Here is a 13,549-nt window from a genome sequence, read left to right as displayed (position 1 = left end):
ATAAAGAGCAGCACAAGAAAGACAAAAGAATTTGTTGGTGAAGCCGTTACTGGGAGTCCCGTGTACACAAAGGCATAGGCTCAGATTCTAAAGAGTTGGCAAACATTTCACCGTGTCACTGGCATGTCAGTTGACTTAAAATAATTCAGTCTATTTCCTTTGAGTAACTGAGAGTGTGAGTAGATGTTATACCTTATATGTAGAAACCTATCCATTTGCAGACAGGAGTTTCTATTTGTAAACAGCTAGATGGGCAAAGAATGATTAATGGTTAATCCAAAATAAATAAAAGGTAGACATTTGGGGTGGGGGGGCAGAAATGGCTTTTTAGCAACGCTTCCATAAGCAAAAGGTAGCTATGAGACATGTAGGCCATTAGAACTTTGCTTTAATCACATGGAAAAGCAGAGAATGGTTAAAAGGGGGTCAAGAAATAAAGCCTGTCCTGTCACGTACCACTAGGCACCTCTCTCCAAGTTTTACACTGAACTTTTAATGACTATTCCTTTGGCATGGTCATTCTAGCAAGTCTGGAACACACCAAAGATTCTATTATTTAGATTGGGTGTGCGAATAACTGTTTAACGACCAGCTCTTCCTTCTTTCCCCTTGATGCACACAGGACATATTTTAAGTTTTAATGTGCATTATTAGCAGTTTCTGAAGTGTAAATATTGACAATGATAATTTTGTAAGCTGGTATGAGCTGGCTCCAGCACACCTTTGCATCTTGCCCATAACTCTCCAATATATGCATTGGGCTAACAGGAAAGAATCTGTCAAATGATATTTTTTTTGTTGCCAAAATTCAGTTCTAGGAGGACTACATTATTCTACCCACATACCAATTTAGTAACCCTGTCAAAAAAAGGAAGTGGGGTTAGTCTGGTATGAACCATTTTTCAAATGAAGTCATACTGGTTTGTGAGAGTTATCATTTCTCTTTCCAAATGCTTACAAATCATCCTTTCAATAGTACGTTAAAAATGTTTACAGAAGTAGAAGTCAAGCCTGGTAACCCCTATAACATCTTTCATCTGAAATTACCTCTCTACTATTTGAATGGGAGCTCCTTGAGGGCAGTGATCATAGCTTTGTCTTTCCTCTTATCCTCAGTGATTAGCACAGTGCTTTGCACATAGTAGACCTTTAATAACTGCTTGTTGTTACTGTTAATGATGATGCTAATGATACTTTCCTTTTTGGAAATTAAAGGCATTATTTATCCATTTCTAGTTCAGTATATCCAGCGTGTCTCCAAGGTCTCCAAGGTCTTTCAAAGAATAGTCCAGCAATGACATCACCCACTACTCTCAGCACCCAAGATATTGTTTCTAGAGGACCTGGTGTTTGAATTCATCAGGAGCAACAAAGTGTTCTCTTCGTTTCCTTCTTTATTTTGGAAATTTAATTCCCAATGAACCATTTTTTTTTTTGTATGTGTTAAGACGTAAGACAGTAAATTATGCTCTTTAAGGGGAAAAGCAGCAAAATCAGCACTGGGAAGTTTCGAGTTTTCTCTGATTGTCCTTTATCATCCATCGTATCCAGACCAGCAGTTCTATTTTTTCTTTTGTCTTTCTCTTTTCCTTCATATGAAAAAGGCTTCTTTCTTGCCACTGTCGTGCATTGCTGGCTTCGGTTCATTCTGTGCTTTACTGTTCTTGATATAATTCTTACAACATCTTCCCACTGCTTTGAGTTCATTTCCTTGCTTATATCTTGAATGATCACAGGCTTGTAGATTAAGAGTTAGAAGGAAACTTACATACGAGGAAAATAAGGTCCAAAGAAATTAAGTGACTTGTCTAAGGTCACACAGATAGTATAAGTGGCAGAGTCAGACTTTCTAACTTCAAATCCAGCAGTCCTACAGCTGCAGTATGTTGCCTTCCTATTTATTCTCTCACTGCTCATTTCTATTTTTTTCTTTTTCTAGATTGATACATTTTTTCCATTTGTGTTTTTAGAATTTCATTCCTGAAAGCTTCCTGAAACATGCATTTTCAAACATATTTAATATATTTGCAATGGAGGAAATCAAGGGACAATCCCCCCCCCCCCCCAATATTTTCCATGGACCTAAGTATGTGAGCTCTTTCTTTTTAAATTTTTTTAAACATTTTTCATTTAAAGTTTTGAGTTCCAAATTTCATCCCTTCCCTCCCCCTTTCTTAAGATAGTAAGCAATCAGATATAGGTAATACATTTGCAATTATTTAAAACATGTCCATATTAGTCATTTTGTACAGGAAGACTCACATAAAAGAAAAAATGAAAATGAAAAATGCATGCTTCAAACTACATTCAGTCAATATCAGTTCTTTCTCAGGAGACAAATAATATGCTTTATATTTAATCCTTTGGTATTGTCTTGGATCATTTTACAGCTGAGAATAGTTAAGTCATGCACAGTTCTTCATCACACAATATTGCTGTTACCATCTACAACATTCTTTTGGGTTTTTTGAAATCATTCTGCTTGTCATTTCGTACAGCACAATAATATTCCATTACAATTGTATATACCACAGCTTATTTAGCCATTCCCCAATTGATGGGCATCCCTTTGATTTTCAATTCTTAGCCATCACAAAAAGAGCTGCTATAAATATTTTTGTACAAATAGGTCATTCCTGCCTCCCTTTTTTGGGATGACTTTGCAATATAGACTGAGCAATGGTATTCCTGGATCAAAGAGTATGCACAGTTTTATAGCCTTTTGGATATATATAGTTCAAAATTCCTCTCTAGAATGGTTGGATCAATTCACAACTCCACCAGCAGTTCAGGAATGTCTGACACTTTCCAGTGGGCCACATGATCTGGTCCTTGCTAAATAATAAATATAACCAATGACTCTTGTTTAGTTCTTGTATGTCATCATGACTAGAGATTGTATTGAAGATAACTGATGACTGAACCAGGAACAGTTACCCTTTCAATAGGCTATTAGAAGTATGCAGAAGCTCTACCCCTCTCTCTCTTTTGGAGTCCTTCATGTTTGGAACATAGCTCTCCTGTGGATTTCCAGTGGGAAACGGATTTCTCTTCCCTCCCCCTACCAGCATCTATGAAGGTTAAGTGAGAATGTGTACTTGCATATATAATCCTAAGACTAGCTCAAGTTCTCGGGCTACTTCCTTTTTTGAATTGCTTTCCCTTGGTCTAGGTCACAGAATTTGATGTTTCTATCCCTGTCAATCAGTTATCTCATGAATCTGAGAGGTGGAGAGTTCTAGAGTCAGATGTTGGTGGCTCAATAAGAGGTGATTTTCACAGAATCTCCTCAAAGGAGATGATTACTGTCAGGAAGATGTTGAATCTGAAAGGAGTAGGAAAACCCAAGCTCTGCCCTCTCTGTCAACCAGGAGATCTGAACTTGTGAGGAGCTTGCCCTGAATGGATTCGAGGTAAATATAAAGTATCCTTTGAGCAGTCTTACAAAGTTATCTTTACCTCCTGGGTGAATGTGAGAGGGCCAAGAGCCCATCTGTCTTATCTTTGAAGTCTCAGTCTAGAAATCCAAATCCTGTTCTCAGATGTTCATTTACCAAACCTGCTAATCTCTTCTGAATTCTCACTCATCTCTCTTTTTAAAAACTCCAAGCACAGCAGAGCCTCGACAAAACCCTGAGCATTTCCTCTTTTCCAAAGTCTCCAGAACAATGAAAAGGAGGCTTGAACTCCAATTAGAGTAACCTGGAGGCACATACTTTGTGGAAGCTGTCCTCCATTTTGCATCTGTCACACCTCCTGGCTTCTATTCCATAGAACAAGATGACCCTCCCAGGATAAGCTCCTCACTTCCAGTATCACCTTCCTCTCCCCTCTGATTGGACAGCCAGAGGATGCAGTACCAACCTTCTCAAAGTGGTCTTTTGTAGACAGTAGAAACTGGAGTCTCAACTCCTCCACTTTGCATCTGCTGCTGTGGCAGTTATTCAGTCATTTTTCAGTCAAGTCCAACTCTTCATGACCCCTATGAGAGGGTTTTCTTGGCAAAGACCCTGGAGTGGTTTGCCACTTCCTTCTCTAGTTCATTATATAGATGAGGAAACAGGATTAAGTGACTTGCTCAGGGTCACACACAGCTAGGAAGTGTCTGAGTCTAGATTTGAACTCAGGTCTTCCCAACTCCAGGCCCTGCAATCTACCCATTGTGCCACCTAGCTGTCCATCTGCTGCTATGCTTGCTTTCAACTTCACAGAACAAGACGCTGTATACTCCCTGGTATCTCTCTTACCCCCTTCCCCTGCTCCAGTCACACACAATTTTCCTGTCTCTTTTTGGGTATTTTTCTCCCCCCACATTAGATTGTAAGCTCCTTGAAGACATGGAATATCTTTTTTTTAAAGTATGTCTTCAGTGCTTAGCACTGGCACATTGTAGGCCCTTAATAAATGTTTATTGGATTGAACTGACTGCCTCTCCTGGTAGAATTCTGCACACTCAGTCTCCTACAAGCCAAAAGCCTGTTTGCTGGCTGCCTCTCCCCTTTTCCCAGAAGTGAAAACACTGTATTTTCCAACTATGTAGAGCAAGGTTTATTTAGTCTTTGAAGTCAGTCTGCACCTTCATCATGGTACTGCAGGTAATTCATGAAGGGTATGTATTATATTTATAGACTTTCTTTTACGTAACAGTTGTAAAGATTGGTCAGACTGACCATGGGGCTAAAATGATGTAGTTCTAAATGACCTCTTTCTTGAAATTTCCTATGAATTTGTCATTATTCCCTGGAATGAAAGAAGTTGTTTCCTTCTGAAATAGTCCAGCTTCCTCACTATGGGAAAAGTATAATGTCAATTACTTAGTTCTAGTTATTCAGTGGTCCTGCTTCTTCCTCTTTCACATACGTACTTCCAGCCTCCAACCACCTAATAAGATGTTAGGATTTATTTCCTTCTGGCTCTTCAGAACTTTCTTATTTCTTTATTATACTAAAGCATTTCCTTCATTCTTTCATGGAATATTTTTTTCTGGCTAATAACTTGGAGAGCGGGGGAATTATTCTTTTATTAAAATTTTCTTTTTTTAAAATTACAAACTTAAAATCAACAAACATGAATGTCATTCTACTTAAAGAACAGAAAACAGTGTTATAAATGAAATCGCAAGCTTCTACGTATACTTTGACTTTTTAAGAGCATAGTAAATTTAGCATGATAGTAACAAAAACTTCTCAGCTTGTCTGTGTCCCTTTCTGAACCATGGAGATGTATAAGTCTGACTTTTTCATTCTCTTCTCTTCTGGGAGGGAGAATAACTTGAATTTTTTTCTTTTCATACATAGCAGTTACTTGGCCCTAACAAAAACATAAACGTATTGTGCTCTTTTCAAGTCATTGCAAAACTTTCCTAGCCCTCGACACTTGTGGGAAGTGAATTTCTTCACCCTTCTTGCTGGTAATTCTTGAAGCCAATTTGTCATGCCTGCATGCTTCTGGAGGTTTAATTACAGGGGACTGCTGAGGCTTTATTTATTTATACCAAGTATGTGTAGAATGAGAGGGTGGATACTAGGTGACCTCTACAGTAATAAGGGTCCTTTCAGCTCTAAATCTAGGGTCTGACTTTTTTCCTTAGGTTATATTGCTACTTTGTTCCATTGCTTTTGATGGGCAATTAGTAGCTTCCTGTCTCAGTCTTAATGCAAAGAGGATTTCTACATAGTTGTCTATGAAGGTTTGCAATGAACTTCAAACATCACCCCGTTACCATCTCTTTAGCTCCATTCCTATTGATCAAATCTGGGAAGCTTCCAACAGTTTTGTCCTTCTCTGAGTGGATGTTCCAGAGCTTTCACTGGGCTCAAGGGGAGGTGAAAGGGTAATTTCCTTCTAGATTCTTGAGACCAAATGAAGAAGTAAAAGTGAAGTTCAGGGCAGCTAGTCTGTCCAAGTGCCACTGGGCATTCTGGAACTTTCCTTGAGCAACACCTCTAAGGAAGCAGACTAGGGTACAGAAGGGTGAGGGAAACCAATTGTTCTCATTTTTTTTTTTTTTATAAATTAATTTGTTTTGGTTTTCAACAATTGCTTCCATAAGTCTTAAATTAATTGTTCTCACTCTTACAGAGGTTTATTTATTTTGCTTGGTTCAAGTCAGAGTTCCAATGGTTTTGAATGGTTCCTTTTTAAGAATTCAGAAAAAGTAAGAAATTAAAATAATCAGATGTCATAATCAGAAGGAATTGAGGAAAGGATATAATATTGTAAGGGCAGTACAGACTGAGCAGAACTTCTCAGTTATTCTTTCACCTTCATACAGGATTTTGTTATATACTTTTAGATAAATCCTATACCACAGTAACGATAGTAGGCTAATCTGTCAATCAGCAAGCATTTATTAAGTGTTTACCATGTGCGAGGCACTGCGTTAAGCACTGGGCAGCCAAATACGATAAATGAAATAGGCCCTATTTGAAAGGAAATTACATCCTAACAGGAGACACTATAAGAAAATATATATAAATGGGTATATGTATGTATATACCTATGCATTCATATGTATGCTCATATATATGTATTCAGAACAAATATAAAGGGATCAAAGAAAGGCAGTTAGGTGTGCAGTGGATAAAACCATGGAGTAAGGAAGACCCTGGATTCAAATCTGGCCTCAGATGCTGGTTAGCTATGTGACTGTGGGCAAGTCACTAAAGCTCTGTTTATCTCAATTTCTTCAACTGCAAAATGGGGATTAGAAAAGCACCCACCTACCAGGGTTGTACTGAGGATTAAATAAGAATATTTGAATAGCTCTTAACGGAGTGCTGTAATAGCAAGGATCCTGACATACAAAGGAGGGCCTGCTGTACAGGTTCTTTGATTTGCTTTTTCTAAAACAAAAGCAACTTTTGAGGGGTCAACAATATACTTTAATCAAGCACAGATATCAGTCACTTAGTTCAGAGGAAAAAGTCAGCACCCTGAACTTCAGAGAAAATACAAGCAGAGAAATAAAGACCAACAGACAGGGCTTCCAACTGTCTGACCATAAGCAGTACCTCCATAGTTGCCAGAGAAAGAAGCACCAAAATCTGGGTTTTCAAAGCCTAGGGGCTCTTTAGCTGCTGCCCAGAGTCTAGTCTGGACAAACAAGGAGTAAACCCCAAAGTAAAACCTCACCTCAGAGTATTTATACACTTTTCAGAGCTGGAGGGCAGGACCCTCTGATCCAGTGCCTCAATAGAAATTAACAAAAGGTTTGAGGTCTATTAATGGGTGGGGAAGATCTTTAACTCTTTCCCCCACCCACCATTAACCTTAAATTACCATTATAAGTGCCTGGCACATTGTAGGCACTTAACAAATGGGTGTTCCTTTCTTTTGAAAGTGGCAATTGAGCTGACCCTAGGAGACAGTTTAGTTTCCTAATCTTGCAAAAGGAGGATAAAAGTGGCTTTGATTTCCCCCAATTGTTAGTAATATCTGTAATATCTCTATAAATCTATTAACTAGAAATAAATACAAAATAGTTGACCACAAGGTGATTTGAGAGAAAAGATCACTAGTAATTGAGCGATTAGGAAAGATTTCCCAGTAGAAGGTGCTACTGGATCTGCATCTTGAAGGAAGAGAGAGCCTATGAGGCAGAGCTGAGGAGGAGGGCACTCCTGGCATGGGGAACAGCCAGTGCAAAGGCAAGACACAGAGAGGGAAAATGGAGGGTTCAGTGTGAGGAACAGAGTAGTAGGCTAGTTAAACTGAGTAGAGTGAAAAGGTAGAAAGGGAGTAGCTACTGCCAATAGCTGTAAGGAGACAACAACTTCTTTGCTACCTGGAGGAGCAATAAACATCAGGTGTTCACTGATGTCACCCAGAAGGTGACTCATTAGCATGGCTACAGGACTAGTTATCCACTGGGAGGGAGAGACAGACAGAGAGAGTGAGATGGAGACAGAAGCAGAGATAGACAAAGACAGAGAGAGGCAGAGAGACAGAGATACACAGACAGACAGACAGACACACACACACACACACACACACACACACACATACAGTCCAAACCAAGCCAGTATAGCTACAGGGGTCTGTTGTTGCTATGTGTGCCTTCTCTTGGCATTTTGTGTGTGTATGTGTCTGGAGAAATGTACTGCTCCATGCCATGAGTAACTCAGGTCTTGCGTACAGGGAACATCAAAGGGATTGGTAGTAAATCTATGTTACAAAGTCAGCAGCAATTGCCTCTTTGACACCACCTCCTGAGACATTTCCTCTTCTCTTGGGCATATCTGGGTCATGAGCTGCCGAACTCAGATACTCTAAACTATAAATGTATTTTGAGTTTCTCCTTAGTCAAACGTGATCCTCCCCCAAAACAATGGGAGTCTGGTTGAGCCTTAGTCAGAGAAAGGGGAAAGATCAGGGATGAGCTGCTGAGGAGATAATCCTAAATGGGGGGGAGGTGGGAGTGAAGAGGAGGTGATCCACATCAGGAGAGATCCAGAGCAGAAGAAAAGTCAGTGTCCTCAAAAGTTTGCATGGGAAATTGCAGGGAGGCAGCCAGTTGGAAACTGAATGTTCAAGTGGATACCCAACAATGGAGGTGGAGAGGGTAGTTTAGGGGAGGAAGAAGGAGGTGTTGATCCATTTTATTTTCCAGAGTGAAATATGATGACAATATGTGCCCTGGTATGGGTCTGCATATTCATACATTGTTCAAGATGTTCCTTGTTCTGTTAGTACCAGATCCTGGGTGGCTACAAAGCAGAACAAGGAGAATAGATAAAACCTGGGACTAGTCAGAACTTAGAGCTATGTGCTGCTGTAGGTATGGAGGACTGCAGAATTGGGAGCTGCTTTAAGAAGGAGGTTGCCTGACTGCCACAGCCTCTAGAGGGGAAAGGCACTGAGAGAACTTGGATTAAATAGTTCGGGAGTCAGCAGGGTAACTAGGTGGTGTAGTGGATAGAGCACTGGTCCTGGAGTCAGGAGGACCTGAGTTCAGATGTGTCTCAATCACTTGACACTTACCAACTGTGTGACCCTGGGCAAGTCACTTCATTCCAATTGTCTCTCCAAAAAAAAAGAAACAAAAAGAAAATCAGACAAACTAGAAGAAAAAGGGAAGCAGGTAGATTTCAAGGCAACAGAATTAAATAAAACAGGAAGGAGTAGACAGGATAGGTTGTAGATTCTGAGTAATCATAGCTGAGCTAATAAAAAAAAGTTAGAGATTTGGTTAAAAGAGCAAAAAATGTGGAAACAGCTAGGTGGTGCAGTCAGCAGAGCACCAGCCCTGGAAAATGTGACTTCAGACACTTACTAGCTTTGTGACCCTGGGAAAGTCACTTAACCCTGATTGCCTCCCCCCAATATAAAAAATATGGAGACAAAAACAAGATGACTATTTGTTTCAGGAGAGTATCTCCAACTTTCCCTCCTACTGACTCTAAAAGCCAATGGTAGAAGCAACACGGACAGTGCTGGTGTTTTTGAGACTAGTTCTCATGATTCTCAAAAGACAGATTAATCAAGTTTAGGAGAGGATTTAAGAGAGGGAAGGTGAGGACATGGTGGTGATTTGGGAATTTTTAAAAAGTCCTCCTCTTCCCACATCTGCTTCAACTAACCATTGGTCTGAAGGTGGCAGATCGTGGAGAGCTGGATTTTGATGTCTAATGAGTTAAGAAAACTCCTCTGTAGAGGAACACTAAACCTAATAGGCAGTCCCTGAAGGTCACAAGTCCTAAATTAAAATCCTTGTTCTTCCTTATTGCCTATAAGATGCTTGATAAGCCATTTAACCATCAGATTCCTCATTCATCAAATGAAGAGATTGGACCAGATGAGATGGGGTAGCTGGTGACAGAATGGATACAGCACTCCACCTGGAGTCTGTAAGACTCTAGGCCTCAGACACTTAGCTATGTGACCCTCAGCAGGTCACTTCATTTCTGCCTGCCTCGCTTTTCTTATCTGTCAAATCTTCCTCACAGGGTCATTATGAGGATAAAATGAGACAATATTTGTAAAGCATTTTGAAAACTTCAAAAGTGCTACATAAATACTATTATTTTGTTAATATTGTTATTATTATCAAATGTCCCTTCTAACACTAAATCTTTGATCATAGAATAATAGAAAATATTATTAGATGCTAGAGTTTTCCATGTCCTGGTATACAGAGATCCATCAGACAATCCAGTAATCTGACTGTAATGCCATATATGATACGAGAACAAAACAAAACAAAACAATTTCCTGAGAATGAAAGCTATCCCCAAGAACAAAGAACTTCTCCAAGGGATAGTTGGGTATGAACATCTTCCAGTAAAGCCTTGCTGATGGCTTGCTTTATATGACAAAGCAGAATGGCTGTCAGATCCAGCCTCCTGAAGTGCTGCCCAGCTTTGGGTTTCTGGGATCATGACTTCCATTCATCCAGAGGATCCCAGATAGAATTGTGGAAACTACAGATGAATGAGTCATCCTTCCACACTAGAAAAAATATATAATAGAATTTGTAATAAAAAGGCAAATCATTGACTATTTAAGAAAACATAATCTATTAGGGGCAAAGACAACGTGATTTCTCTAAAGAAACTTCAATGCCTGACTAATCTATTGGGGTTCTTTAAAGCAGTAAATAAAAGATATGAACAAGGGGATTGTACTGGATGTAATTAATTTTGCCTTTCAAAAAGCCTCTGACAAAAGATTCCATAACTAAAATCTACTAAAAATTCATTCACTCTCACCATATAATCAGGGCTAACATTTCTTTTTTCTTTATAGAGTCCTGGCTCTAAAGGGGACAGGTGGACTTATCTTAATGGAAAAGGGATAATGGTGGAATCTATGAGGAATCAACACTACCATGGATCTAATACAATTTTGTTGCGTTAGAGTTGGTGTGGTTGTATTAGAGTTGTGTAACTAAGTTGGTGAAAGGAGGATACAGAAAAATGTCCATGTTTTCAGGTAATACAATACTCTTAAGGGGGCAGTACAATGCTACACTGATGGAACATTCTCTGGCAAGAGCCTGTCAGGATATAGTATGGGCAGGTGAGTGTTAACAGGAAAAATGATAATAATTCACATTTATATAGAACATTGGGGCAGCTAGGTGGCACAGTGAATAGAGTGCTAGACCTGGAGTTGGTCAGGAAGACTCATCTCACTGAGTTCAAATCTGGCTTCAGACACTTACTAGCTGTGTGACTGTAGGCAAGTCACTTCACCCTATTTGCCTCAGTTTCCTCATCTGTAAAATGAGATGGAGAAGGAAATGGCAAACCACTCCAGTAGCTTTGCCCCCCAAAAAAATTCCAGATGAGGTCAGGAAGATTTGGACACCACTGAAAAGCGACTGAATGATCACAACAGCAATAGAAAACATTATTTTGCAAATTACTTTATACACATATATATGAAACATAAAGTATGTATATGCATATATATATACATGTACACACACACACATATATATAAAATCTCATTTGATTCCTACAACAGTCCTCTGAGACAGGCAGTACTATTATTGATTCCATTTTATAGATAAAGAAACTGAATGGCTGAGGCTGTTACTTGCTTATCGACAGAAGTGTGCTGTTGAATATTTAACACACAAAGCTCTCTAGAAAGAAAAGGTATACAATTTGCTTTTAAGTTTAATTTGCGTTATTAACATTTTCTTAAGTCTAGATAATCAATCAGTAAAACATTGTCAAGCTCTGATTTGTGGAGTACAAATGCTCCTCCTGAAAATTGAACAGCTCTCAAGTTGGTTAGAGCTGGCTCCAGCAAACCTTTGCCCATCATCATACAGTTGGGAAGTTTGTGAGGCAATAACTGAACATGGATCTCTTAGCCATCGATCCAGTACTCTCTCCACTGAGCAATACTGCCTCCTGACAAGCTTTTGGTAATTTAGGGAAAAACAATTCCAACTATGAAAGGCAACATGGGATAGCAGAGGGATGCCCTTGGAGTCAGGGAGACCTGTGTTCAAACCCAGCCTCACACATTTACTAGATGTATGACCTTAGGTAAGTCACAGACCTCTGTCTGCCTCAGTTTCCTCATCTGTAAAATGAGAGTAATAACAGCACCTATCTCCAAAGGTTATTGTGAGGATAAAATAAAGTAAAGCATTTTGGAAACCTCAAAGTGCACATACATGATAGCTGAAATCAATAGGCCCTTTAATTTAGCAAATTGAATGGATAATCATTAGATTTAACTGGAAACACCCAAGGGAGCATAGGAAGAAAGGCCAGGAAAACGAAGGGAGGAGAATGGGGCAGAACCCACTCCCAAACTGGGGTAGAAGCCAAAGCCTTCAAGGTGACACAGGAAAGGGATAAAACAAAGAAGACAGCCACAGAATCCAAGCCACAACAGTCCTGGGTCCAAGGCAGAAGGAGGGAGTCCCTGATTGTCTTGGGGGAGGCTGTTTCTGGGAGCTGGCACATCAGTACCCTAAATTCTGGTCAGTCCCATCGGTAGGACTCCTGGGTCCATCATCACTTCATACACCAGGACAATGTGGATGTAGAATCAGGTCAGGTGTATTATAGGCTAAGTCTCATTCTGTTTTTTCTGAGCCGTTTCCCTTCTCTGATGGGACATAGGCCACTGGAATCAATGACCTTGAAATTTCTAGCTCATAAGCTTCTAAGCACAGAAGTTTTTAAATACTGGAGGAAAGTACAGGGATGGAGGAGGCAACACGTAAGAAGTAAGGGGAAAGGCATGTTAAGGTCAGAGACAATCTGATGAAAATATATTAGGGTTAAACTGAGACTTGCGCCCTTATTAGAAACAAAATACTGGCTAGCTTGTAAAGTTGGTACAAATACATCTGTGTTGTCTTCCACCCTAATTTTTTTTCTTTTTTAAGAACACCCACTGTGAGTCTTCTCTTTCTATGCAAACAGTTACTGCTGTGAACATCTGTGAGAATAATTAAGTCCCACTGCTTGTTGCTGTGACAGTAGGTCCCAATTTTTCGTGCCATTTCTTAGGCCACAAACTTCCCTTCTTCAGCAAGTTGTGGGCTTTAGAGTTTAGGAACGCCCCCAAAAATCCCAGAGCACCATCCCACCCCTCTATCTTCTCAGAGTTCAGTTTTTCTTAAGGAGGGAAAGGGAAAGTAAGACACTGAGCCCACTCCAAAATGTACAGACATATATACATGTCTATGTTACAGAAAGATACATACATACACATATATAGGTGCATAGTCATTCCTATATAATTTTTATGCTCATAGTAAAATCAAGTCCATTATTATTTCTAGGTCAAAATGCAATAGCATTGTCATGATAAAGGAACGTGAATTCATCAGTTATGGAGTGCCAGGAGCATGCTGTCTTCAGCCTTCTGGAGGAAACGTTAGTGGTGAGTGTATTACCATACACATCCCATTAAAATGCCAGAAAGAAGAAGGATTGTCATGAGACCATTTGTTAAAGGCTCTCTGGGCTTCTCAGTTTATTTAACGGATTTAGGTTCTTATTTCCTAATTAAGCAGATTTTAAGAGTTGACAATTCTGATGCAAGGATTTGGGTGTTCCCACGACCTGTGTGTTCA

General features: G+C 39.6%; 1 protein-coding gene across 1 annotated transcript in view; it reads right to left on the bottom strand.

Annotated features, from left to right (window-relative positions):
- PLEKHG4B (pleckstrin homology and RhoGEF domain containing G4B) overlaps nucleotides 1–13,549 on the bottom strand; it is a 323,118-nt gene that overhangs the window by 235,224 nt on the left and 74,345 nt on the right. The window lies entirely within an intron of this gene.

Source organism: Notamacropus eugenii, chromosome 4 (assembly GCF_028372415.1).
Source record: "Notamacropus eugenii isolate mMacEug1 chromosome 4, mMacEug1.pri_v2, whole genome shotgun sequence".
Classification (NCBI taxonomy): Eukaryota; Metazoa; Chordata; class Mammalia; order Diprotodontia; family Macropodidae; genus Notamacropus; species Notamacropus eugenii.
Note: the sequence above shows the minus strand (reverse complement) of the source record. Positions and strands in the feature narration are given on the sequence as shown.